The following is a 6,745-nucleotide window of genomic DNA, read 5'->3' as shown; positions in this document are numbered from 1 at the left end:
GGTTAATAATTAAGAGAGAGCTAGCCAATTATAAGCCTGAGCCATAGGCCAAAGGGTTTATAATTAATATAAACCTCTGCATGTTAATTTGGGGCTAAATAGCTGTGGAACCAGGAAGACAGAAACTCTGTGATCAAAAAGCAGTTTATTAAAGATGATATAAAGTTCACGTGCATAGACTGTACAGTCATCTCTTGCTTCCTATGAGATGGGGCTCCTGGATATCTGCAAACATTAAAATTTCAAATTTGAGCCCATTATTGACAATGGTGTACCACTTATGTGTAACCTTTGCATATCCTCCCATATATTTAAGCTGTCTCTAGCTTAGGAATAATATTTAATACCTCATAAACAGCTTCTATACTGCATAGTTTAGAGAATACTGACAGCAAAAGAAGAACATGCAGGTTGATTTCAGAAACATTTTTTCTGAATATTTTTATCTGTGATTGGTTAAATTCAAAGATATGAAACTATAAATGCATGACAAATAGTCTATGTGTGTATACATGTATGCATATGTTTATATGTGTTTGAGTATTGTGTGTATGGGTATTGTATATGGGTGTATATATATGTATGTGTGTCTTCGTTTTGGTATTCATTGCTGGGAAGAGACACCATGATCACAGCGCTCTTATAAAGGAAACATTTAATTTGGGGCAACTTACTTACAGTTTCAGAGGTTCAGTCCATTATCATCATAACCATGGGGAACGTGGTGATATGCAGGCAGACATGGTGTTATAGTTAAGAGTTTTACATCTTGTAGGCATCAGGAAGTCAACTGACACACTGGATAGTATCCTGAGCATAGGAAAATTTAAAGTCCACCCCCACAGTGATACACTTCCTCTAACAAGGGCATACCCACTCCAACAATGCCACACCTCCTAATAGTCCCACTCCCTATGAGATTATAGGAACCAATTACATTCAAACTACCATAATGTACATGTCTGTGTGTATGGATATGTAGAAGTGTGTATATGTGCATATGGATATGTGTGCACGTGTGTATATGTCTGTATGTTTGAGTACATGTGCATGTATGCATATATGTATGTGAGTGTATTTGTGTGTATGTATGTATGTATAGGTAGTGTGTACATAGGTATGTGTATATGTGTATGTTATGAATATGCACAAGTACGATGTGTGTATGGATATGTGTGTATATATGTGTGCATATTTGTGATTGTGTGTATATGTGCATGCATATACATGTGTGTGTGTTTGTGTATAACTGAGTGTATATGTATGTTTGTATACATGCAGAGTGTGTGTGTGTGTGTGTGTGTGTGTGTGTGTGTGTGTGTGTGTGTGTTCTACCTGTTCTTCTTTTCAGTAGATACCTGTAGGATGTAATGTCATTAGTGTTGCTCAGGTCTGATAAGATGACTGAAAGTTGCTATGACTTTTAAGAATTCATGAGAATTTTTCAGGTTTTCACTTCCAAAATTGAGCAAGATCACTAGAGACTAAAGCCTAGGCACACATCGAATGAGTCGAGAGTAATTAACTTAGAAAGAGGCTAAGAATTTAGAGAGCTGCAATCCTAAAAGTTTTTTTCTTGTCTCTCCAAATCTTACATATTACCTACCTTAGGAAAGAAAACCCAAAAATCCCCATGGTCCATAAATAGAATTTACAATTGTTCAGCCATTGGATTCATTCTATATTCAAGTCTTTCTATTTGCATGTTTCCTCCCTTGGTCTTGTAAATAACCCAAATAAATCCTCCTAGTATAGTTTATGGGAGTGCCTACTCTCAATTAGGAACCAAATGCCATAAAATGGCTGTATCTGCCACTGAAAGAATTCTCTCTCCTCATTAACTCATAGCTTCAGAGAGCTCAATGCCTAGGGGAACCCTTGTCTTGTACCAGGGTTTCAGACTGTGTGAATTTTTTCCCCAAGAATTGAATGATTGTGCTATTGGGGAAACAGCGTCACCAGTGACAGATAACTTCTTTATTGGAAAAGATGAGTAACAGTGAGTGCAGCATTGATATCATACTTAAAATCTAAAGGGAAGAAAGGTGAGAGCAAGTATCGCCCAACACCTGTCCATAAGGCTCATGATTCATCACACCAGAGAATTCCTCGAGAATAATGCATTCACTGTGTCATGGCTACCAAATCTTCCCAAGTTTAATAGTGCCTGCAGACTCGTGATGCAGGGGAAGCCTCTGAATTAAGATGATTCAGTAGGTCCCAATTCATCCTAAATAAGTGGCTGTCTAGATAAATGAAGTTCATCAAATCGCAATGAATACCATATAACAACCTTGCTGGGATTGCATGCCTTCGGGACATAGACCGTGTCTAACTGCGCACTAGGCAAGAGAATCCTGTGCACAGCACTTTGCAGTCCATGTTAAATGATAACAATATGACAATGGGTTTGCCCTGAGTCATTTTGGTTCTTATCAGGAAAGTTAATGCTTTAACTACATCAATTAAGTCACTTAAATTCAACCAGGTAATGAAATGTTCTTATGGTATACAACCTTGGAACTTTTTTTTCAGTAGCCAGTAAAGAAAATAAAAAGTCACTATTAACAGCATTCTATTCCTTGTATTTTAAAAGGATTGTTGTAAATAATGCTTTATTTTAATTAATGTATTAATTAAGGCTCCCTCATCCTTACAAATCTGCATCTACATCCCTAGAGCAATGGAAAGCTACTAGGATATTGACACAGTACCCAAGGAGGAGCCAGCCAGATCTTTGGAAAATGACCCCAGATCCTTCCTGGAACATTTGGAGAAGGAGGCTGTGGGGCTGGTTCCTTCTTTCATGACACATGTGTCGGTGGGGGACTTATGCTCAAGTTCAGCATTCCATGGTCCCAGATCTCTTCTCTTCTAGGGGAACGATTTTAAGCTTTCATGTCTCTAGGGACTCCAGGTGCAGCTGCAACCCGCAAACAGCTGGCATGCACAGTCGGACTGTCCAGTGCCAAGCAGTTTGTGCATTCGCCACAGATAGGCCTGCTCCCTCACATTTGTTCACAGAAGTCAATGTGAAGCAAGAGGGGCATGGCCCACTGGACTTCAGTTGTGTACTGCATTTAAGGCAAATTCTGGTTCTTGGCAACTTCTGTGGGACAATGGGATCAACTGACTTTGTCTACCTCTTCCTATCTGAGTGTGGCTGGTTTCCTCATCATTTAAACATTCCTTACTACTTACTCTTTAACTTACCATGTGTCTTGGTGAAATTCAGTGTCAACTTCATCATCAAGATATACCTGATCCTGATGGACTCTCCTTGTACAATAGGGCCTTTTAGGTTCTCTTTTCTAGGAAGTACAGCTATTCTAGTCTTCAAACTGAAGAAAGACCTTGGTACCAAGAGGGGTCATTTCTTCCCTCTTACACTTTCCTACCTGATTGCTATGCCTTGCTGCCACTCTTTGGTGCTGAGGATGGAGTTGACTATTTTATATACCTTCTAAACCCTTCTCTCACTGAATCTCAACATGGCCTCCATGGATATTCTGCTGTGGTGGTCAAATAACCTCTGGTGTTTTCACTACTCCAGAGTTTTCCATGGGCCAATAATCAAGGCTATGTTTTCTGTCTTGGCATATCCAACAGGAAAATGAGTTGTGGATAATGACTTCTGCCGTAGAAGCCAGATCATCATTTTAAAACATATCTATATTTTACACACATTTTTGTGGTATAGAGAGAAATCAACAACAAATTTAAAATTTGAATATAGGAAAAGAATCTTAGTCAAGAACTCAATTTAAACTTTTATTTCTTTGCTTCTTTGTCTTCAAACCCAGAAGGGATTCATAAGAAGATGAGGGTCGGGAGATTCAGCACTAGCCAGCTTCTTTAAGGGAGGGTTCTTTGGTGAGGTGACTTGTAAAATATGCAGATTGTTAGAAAGTTGATAGTTTATGGACATTTTATGTTGAAGGGATTGAGGGTATCATCCTCACAAAAGATAAAGACACTGTGTGGGGTAGTATTGGTGGCAGTTGTGGTGGTAGTGGTGGTGGTGGTGGTGGTAGTTGTAGTAGTGTGTGTGTGTGTGTGTGTGTGTGTGTGTGTGTGTGTGTGTGTATGTGGTGAGAAGGCTCAGTGGGAAACAGTGATGGTTATACAGACCTAATAACCTGAGTTAGATCACTGGGACCAACAGTGGAAGCAAAGAAGTAGCACTGGAAAACTGTCTTCTGATCTACATATATCATACATACATACATACATACATACATACATACATACACACATGTAAAGAAACACTAATAATATATGAATTAAGATATAAGTGAAATTAAGCTAAAATTAAGATATAGTTATTGACAAATAGACCGAGGTGTTATGGATGGTAAGTGACAAAGCTAGAATTCAGAAATTCTACTTCTGCCTCCAACTTTTTCTTTTCCTCCATGTGATAAAAATTATGGCATGAGGTCTCATTGGAAAACAAAACAAACAAAAAACAAAAACCCACATCAAAAACTACTGATGATCTCTCCATTCATTAGCCAGACAATTTCAGCTGTTCTTCCCATTTGACCTTGATGTTCTGTGGGCATGATAGAATCCTGTATGTAATCCTGGCAGGGCTCAGTGTGTAGGAGGAATTAGGGATTGGATTTTCTGATCCATTTCTCTATGTGGGGAAGAAAATGAGTTTCTATGAAGGTTTTATGCATCTTTGAGCCTCAGATTGCTTTTATGTTAGTAGCATCTGCTAGATTCATCTCTTCCTTCTTAGGTATTTGTAGAGTCTACTTCTAGTTTTTAAAATAGTTCCAATAGTCTGCAAAACTTAAAACCCTCATAGGTGACTCAATAAAGGTCATTTACTTATACAAATTCCTAGATGAATGAGGTTGTACCTAGAGATAAAGACAAGATCCAATCCCCAGTGAATTTAACTTTTATTTCATAGACCCAAACCATCCATCCTCTGTGTTTATAAATTCTTAGATACAATTTTTTATGTCACTTTTCTTTTCTCTCTGGCATGAGATTTTATTCAATGTTGTTGAACATCTACCTGGGTGTTCCCATCCAGCTTGCTATTTCTTCCCTGGTCTATGTTAGTCTCTACAACATAAAGTCATGCTATCAAGTCCCAGAACAGGGAACTTTCCCTGAGCAAGGAATTTCTGTGACTGGCCAGAAAAGCAAGGACAGTGCTCACTTTTCTTCACTCCAAGGGATCAGGATCTGCCTGTACCTTATCTGGCTCATCACACTCTGTCATTGTGTCCTTGTGGACAATAAATCATGTGCAGTGTATGGAAGGAAGACACATGAAGGTTCCACAGCCAAGTGCTACACGCAGGAAATCAAAACTCTAGTCCTCTTTAGGATTACTAAAGTTATGCTCCTAAGATATTTCCTGTGAAAGAAAAAACACACATAGATATTTTATTTTCCTTTTTGGCAATATAGAAAACAGTATGGAAACGGATGTAGATTTTGTATATCACCACTGTTAATGATTAAACACCATTTATCTTGTCTTGTTCCTCTCAATAATAGGTAACAATCAGATAAGGTCAGTTATCACCACCTAATCATCTGGTCTTTGACTCAATAGGTCAATAGGATGTAAGGAGACATAAGATGAATATTCTAGAGTGTACACTTTGGGCAATAGATGAAGGGGCATGAGAAAATTATAAGGCAATATTTTAGAAATGCAATAGCTTCTAGAGAACAGAGATAGTAATGATGGGAATTGTGGGGGAAATTTTTAAGGGAGTGTTTGGTATATATTGTCTTCTTAAATGAAAAAGAACAGACTTTTAATCATGGGAAGAGCAAGCACACATCCAAAATATTTAGGCACCACCTCAGTTATTAACAAGATGTGCTTACCTTCTGAATGTCTAGATTTGCATGACTTCATGAACTAGGAATCTAGGGCAGAAATAAGAGAAAAAAGTATAAATAAATTAAGATTTTGTCACTTAATAGCATGAGTTAAGGATAGAATCTCAAAATTTTATTGTCACAGTACCTAGGAATCTGTGATGTGTAAATTAGAACTAATACCAAATATTATTGCCCATGGGAACCAGCATTGAACAAGAACACAGAGGCTAATCATGTAGAATATTATAGATCTCTGATCAGAAAAGATGAAACAGTATCACAGACATTTTTAGCCAATGGTTTCTTTAATAATATAAAGGTCTCTGTGTCCCACAAGTTGTAATAGGTCTTAATAATAAAAACCCAGAGTCAGATATAGGAGTAAATGCTGAAAGGTCAGAGAAGTAAAGAAGCCAGTCACAAAAGAGACCCCTTACCTCTACTGAATCCTCAGACCAAAGAGACAATCCTGTCCCTATGGATCCAGAAACTGAATGCCATGAACTCCTGTCTCCTCCTCTTTTCGCTCAGTCATATCACTCCTGTCTCCACTTCCCTAGTGCTGAGACTAAAGGCACATGACTCCCAAGTACTAGGATTAAAAGTATGAACTACCACTGCCTGCTCTGTTTCTCTTTTAGACAGAATCAATCTCCTATAACCCAGTGTGGCCTTGAACTCACAGAAATCCGCCTATCTCTGCCTCCTGAATGCTGGGATTAAAAGTGTGTGCCACAAATGCCTGGTGTAGTGTCCTCACTAGTATGGCTAACTCCGCACTCTGAAATTCAGATGAGCTTTATTTGTTAGATCACAAACAAAATACCACTATATGTCAGAAACTGTGATAGACAAATACTGCACATTAACACATTGCAAACTTCCA

Source organism: Mesocricetus auratus, unplaced genomic scaffold (genome assembly GCF_017639785.1).
Source record: "Mesocricetus auratus isolate SY011 unplaced genomic scaffold, BCM_Maur_2.0 Super-Scaffold_100006, whole genome shotgun sequence".
NCBI lineage: Eukaryota > Metazoa > Chordata > Mammalia > Rodentia > Cricetidae > Mesocricetus > Mesocricetus auratus.
Note: the sequence above shows the minus strand (reverse complement) of the source record.